General features: G+C 60.6%; 1 protein-coding gene across 2 annotated transcripts in view; it reads left to right on the forward strand.

Annotated features, from left to right (window-relative positions):
• Positions 1-3811: 3811 nt before the first annotated feature.
• The window catches only part of EPHB3 (EPH receptor B3), a 29560-nt gene continuing 27697 nt past the window's right edge, over positions 3812-5674 (forward strand). For both annotated transcript variants that reach the window (XM_017810799.1, XM_017810800.1), the window contains exon 1: positions 3812-3877. The gene's annotated coding sequence lies outside the window, so the exon portion shown is untranslated. The remainder of the gene's footprint in view (positions 3878-5674) is intronic.

The following is a 5674-nucleotide window of genomic DNA, read 5'->3' on the forward strand; positions in this document are numbered from 1 at the left end:
CAGACAACAGAGGCCTCTTGCAGGGTTTTTTCCCCCATTCCACCCTTCAAACGCGTCCCCGTACCTACCTTGTGGCGATGCGCTCCTGGGACTGGCTGCCTGGTGAGGAATGTACTCCCGTCTGTTTGTTTTTAGATTCTTGCTGGGTAGTTTCATTTGATGCCCCTTAGATCTTCTGAGAAAATAGGAATAATTGTTCCCTAATCACCTTTCCTTATGAAATTGCAGCTGAGGTTGCTGCATGCAAAGGAGGTGAGGGGCGGTGGCTGGGCACAGCAGGCAGGGTGTGTGGGTGCACTCGTGTGCAGGGCCATGGTCTGACACACACTGTGCACGTGCCTGTGCGATGTGGACCCATCACTGGAGCACATAAGGACTGCATTTGGAAATGGGGAGTGAAAGTCAGGCTTGCTTCAGCGGGATTGGGTCTCTAGGTAGGAAATTTCTTACAGAGAGAGGGCTTGGCTGTGAGGTTTGTCCTCTGAACTTCCATGGCCGTTGCTGCTTTTCGAGGTTTTTCTTTCATCTCTGCTGCTCCCTGTCTGCACAGGAATGCCTCCCAGGGACACTGTGGGCTCCAAAGCTTTGCCATGCAGGCTGTAGGCTGTTCTAAGGCAAAACATCCCTAACTCAGGTTAATGTTGTAGACACGCTCCCCTGCCTACCCCACAGTGCTGTGTTTCAGCTCTCAGCCCATCCCTGCCCATGTCGTGCCAACGGGGTCCTCTTTACAGCCCTATTCAGCTCCATCCATCACCTCAAAGTACCAGGGAGGTACCATTGGAGGGGACTGAGGCTGAGTGTCTGTGCAGGGACATTTTGTGGCCGGGAGATGTCCGTGTCTATACAAACATGTGTGTCCCCCAGCCACGCCATCACCCGGTCCCCTGAGGGCCACAGCAGCACCATACTCAGTACTGAGTCCTTGCCCAAGCAGGCGGATTGACATTACAGAGCCAGCCCCTGCCAGAAAATACCACACAGTTACCACAGTTATTTCCTATTGTGCAGGCGTCAGAGCCCTGCCAGTGCTGCTCCCCAGGCTGCCCACCAGCTGCAACACACAGGCAGCAACCGGGGCTCCCTGGCCATCGATCTGCCCCAAAATCCTCAGGCTCCAGTCAAGACCACGGCATTGCACCCACCAGCACCAGGGGAGCCTGAGGCCCCGGGGAGGGGTCGGCTGGCAGCACCAGCCCAGTGGGAGAGAGCAGGGGCTCATTAATTACAGCACGTGGGGAGAGACTCGATTGTATGGAGCATCCTCCCCCAGCCCGTGCCCCCCCGCTGCCTGCTCCAGTTTCTCATCCTATTCTGAAATAAATTCCTTTCGGGCTGAAATTTGCCAGGCATGGCTTGGCTCCAAGGGGAATTCTTGGAGAAAGTTTAAGTAAAATTGGTTCAGCCATTTTTGAGTTATTCAAGTGTGAATAAGCAATTTCCCCATGTGCTCCGTTCAGAAATTTTGTGCTTGGGTAACTCAGACCTCTGGAATTGCAGAATAAACGAGGTTTCTGCATCTCGCTAAGCCAGCAGGCTCTGGCTGCCGGAATTGGTACGGTGTCTCCAGCAGTGAGGATTTCCCAGGAGTGATTTCATAAGGAGACAGCAAATCTTCCCACCCTGAGTCTGGCCCTTGGTTAAGAGTCTCGACATCTCCATCAGCCCCCAGCCCTCTCCTTCCCCACTGATGGCAGCATCGTACCCCAGTGCACGTGTTAATGGTGCTGGCTTTGTCACTCGCTTCTCCACTGCTCATCTCCTTGAGTGACAGTGTGTCCAAACCAACAGCTTCTGTTTGTTGGCTGAAACTTTGGTGTTTTCCACCAATGCAATCCCCTTACCTCTGCTTTGCTCCTCAACCACTTCATTTCACCTGGAGAGTGCAATGCCCCACTTGCTGCATCTCCTGTCCCTCTCAGATATTTATCACAGTCATATGTCATATGTCCTGTTTTAAATTAGCACACTGCCTCTCTTGGGCATGGCTTTTCCCTTTGGAAACTGTGCCTAGTGGTGCTGGGGCACTGTGGCACTCCTCAGGGCACAGCACTCTGCCGAGACTCCCTGCAGCTCCCAGAGGATGCCAGAATTCCTGCAGTAGGAATTGGTCATCTCCAAATTTTCAGTAGCCCAGGCAGAGCTCAGGTCTGTGCCAATCTCTGTGGCCAGGGCTTGGAAATAGGAATCCTTCCAGGACAAGGAAGGAAAATGCCCATCCACAGCGTTGGTTTGTGCAGCAGAAGGCAGAGGTTATATGGACATGCTCTGCGTCTGTTTGCATAGAGGAGAGGTCAGCAACAGCCAGGTCTGATAACCTCCCGAATTCCAGCTCCTGCCAGCAGCTGCGGGGAGTGTAGCCAGGAGCGTGGGCCTGTGGACCCCCACTGTGCTTGTGCGGGGCTGAGACTGGGTCTGCACAGCTACGGAATTTCTGGGCCAGATTTCTGGGGCAGGAGCAGTGTGGAAGGTGCTGCTGGCAGATGGCAGGTGGCTGCGGAGGGGGCAGCCCAGATGGCTGTGCCAGGGGGACAAGGCTGCCTGGGGTGATGCAACCAGTCAGGCACCCCACTGCCCCTGGACCTGCTGGAGTTCCAGCCATCCCTGGGGACCAGGAGCATCAACATGCCCGAACATCAGGGACCTGGGGGATTTTGCTAAGCCCAAGCACAGCTTCCTGAGGTATCCAAGGAGGAGACGCAGCACAGAGGGCCAGGACAGGTCACAGCCTGTGTCCCGCACCTGGCACGCCAGGTATGTGTCTGTCCTGAATGATGTGGCTCCAACCACAGGGACAGAATGTGTGTGTACACCATCCCAAGGGAGCAGTCTGTCCAACACAGGGCTCCAAAACCTTTCCATGGTAATGTCGGGACAGAAAGGGAAGAAGACTGAAGCACCCACAGGCTTGGAAGCTGTGGTTGCATGCACAGTAGCCAGCACCTTCTCCCATAAGAAATGTGATGGTGAAGGCACTCTGGGGGTAGGGGAAGGGATCCTGGGGATGTGTGTATGGTATCACCCTGGCCAGGATTCCAGCACTCATCTGAGTCCCTGTGGTGGGAATCATGATGTGGTGGGGATGGAATGGGGTGAGGAGGTATGTGATGAGATGGGATGGGATGGGATGGGATGGGATGGGATGGGATGGGATGGGATGGGATGGGATGGGTGAGGTAGGATGGGATGTATGGGATGGGTTAGGGGGCAATGGGTTGAGATGGGATGGCCCAGGGTGCGATGCATGAGAGGATGACATGGGACTGTAGAGGATGGGATGGCAATGGGTGGCACAGGTAAATCAGACTGCCAGTAGTGTGGCACAGAGGGGCCCGTCAACACACAGCACCAGGCTCACGCCGGGCTGGGGGTGTGCGGGGCAGGCCGGGAGTGTGCGGGGCGGGCCGGGGGCGCGGGCCCTTTAAGAGCCCAGTTCCGCGGGCGGCCGCTGGGTGGGGCGCGCTCCCCGCCCTGCGCCTCGCGCGCCGGGGGCGGGGCCAGCGGGGCCGCGCCGGGCAGGGCCCGCCCCCTCCAATTCATCTTTCCGCAGAGGCACCGCCCCCCAGCCCTGCACCGCCCAATCGGCTCCGCGCTCGCCGTCGCCAGGGGCGCCGGGTTGCCAGGGGCGGGGTGATTGGCGGGCGGGCCACGCCCCTCACGGCTCAGCGGCGGCGGCGGCGGCGGCGGCGCCAGAGCGCGATCGTGGCGCGGCGGCGAGAGGAGCCGCGCGTGGCGCCGAGCTCGGGACTGCCCGGCGGGGCCGCCCGCACCGCCCCCGCCATGGCCGCGGCCCGCCCGGGGGCCCCCCCGCCGCCGCCGCCGCTGCTCCCCCTCCTGCTGCTCCTGCTGCTCCCCGGCGGCCGCCGCGCTCTGGAGGGTGAGTACCGGGCGGGCATCCCCGCCCGCCGTGCCGGGGCCCGGGCGAGTGCGCACGGGCGCACGCACCCTCCGGGGTGTCCCCGGCCCGCCGACTCGTCGTGGCTCAGCTCGTCGTGGCGCCGCGAACGGCCGGTTGTCCCCGCGGGTATCTCGCCGCCGCAGCCCCGCTCCCCGCGCTCCGCCGCCCTCGGTGGGTTTCAGAGTCAACGCCCCGTGGAACCGAGCCCGGCGCTGCTCCGCGGACGGCGGCTGCTGGCAGGGAGCGGCACCTCGTTGGATACTCGGTTCACGTTTCGAGGCTTTTCGCCACGACCGAGAGGGCTGGAAAATTAATATTTCTTTCAGTGGAAGCTCGCGGCGTGCCAGAACTGGTGGGGCCGCGGAAGGAGTGTCCGTGTGCCGTGTCCGGCTCCATCCCTTCCCCGGCAGGGCTCGCCGCGCCCGCCGCTTTAACCCCCGCGGCTCCAGCGTGGGACCGCCGGGGCGAGTGGCCACGCGTGCCACATCCACCCCCGAGCGGGTCTGAGCTGCGCGGCTTGCCCACCCCTGAGCTCCGGTGGAGCTGGAAATAGAACGGGGACTAATGCTCCCCTCTCGAAGGATGAACCCCGGGGCGCGGGGTGTCAAAGCACCCCTAGGTTTGAGCGAGGAAAGCGGCTTTTGGCCCCACTGAGGGACTGGGGATCCCCAGACGGGCGAGGCGGGTCGCGCCGGAGGGGAGGAAGAGAAGGGGGCCCGGACGGGTTTTTGTCTCGGCACAAAGTATGAAGGGCTCTGGCCAGGAGTGCCAGGAGCGGCGGCGCTCCGGTGTCCGGTAACCGAACCCACTGCCAGAGGGAGGGAGGGAGGGAGAGAAGGGAGAAGCCCCGGTTGGAGCGGAGCTGTGGGTGCCTCCGCCCGGGCGGAGGACGGCGGGGGCTGCTCGGAGGCGGTGTCGTGCTCGGGCTCGCGCTGCCGTCGCCCCGCTTTGCGGGGTTCAGGCCGCGGCCCCGGGGGTGGCCGTGGGCAGGAGCCCCATCTCCCCTGGGGTGGATGGGGGAACATCTTTCCTCCGGCTTTGGGCTTTGTAGAAAGTTTCGGGGGTGCTTGTTGCCCGAGTTCCTTTTCATCCTCCCTCCCTTCGATTTGGTTTTTTCTTCTTTAAAAGGGGAAAAAACATTAAAAACCCTTCTCCTTTGTACGCCGTAGGAATCAGAGCTGGTGGGCCTGCCGGGTCCATGAGCTCCTGGCTAAGCAGGAGCCCCGCAGCAGAAGGGGAAGCCACTGGCACCCAGCCCTCCCGGTATGGAGGCTCTCGAGCACCCACCCGGGGATCCCTGCCTGCTGGAGAGGTGTCGGAGGATGAAGTTGCGGGCGGAGAGCCCAGTGGGGCCCCACGCTTGCAGGCAGTGCCGTGCAACCTGCTTCCCATCAGCGGTTTGGGAATTGGGGAAGGATAGCCGATATGGGGGCTGGCAACACCAGCAAGCATCACCTGGGCACTGTCTCGCATGTCCCGGGGGAGGCAGGGAGCCCCAGCACTGACCAGGGATGGAGCAATGGGAAGAGTCCGATGGAGAGAAAATAAACAGCCCCTGCTGAGGTGTTGCTAATTTTTTTTCAGTTTCACGAACGTGTGGAGGGGTCAGGGGCCGAACACGCCATCCAAGAGGTCAGGGCCCAGCTGTGTGCCAACCCAGTGGGACTGCTTCAGGGCTGGCTGGCAGCCACCCAGCATTTTTGGGGCTGGCCCCAATTTCCCTGGGATTCTCTTTTTTTTTTTTTTTTTTTTTTTTTTTTTTTTTTTTTTTTTTTT

This window comes from Lepidothrix coronata, unplaced genomic scaffold, assembly GCF_001604755.1.
Source record: "Lepidothrix coronata isolate B3197 unplaced genomic scaffold, Lepidothrix_coronata-1.0 Scaffold29, whole genome shotgun sequence".
Taxonomy (NCBI): domain Eukaryota; kingdom Metazoa; phylum Chordata; class Aves; order Passeriformes; family Pipridae; genus Lepidothrix; species Lepidothrix coronata.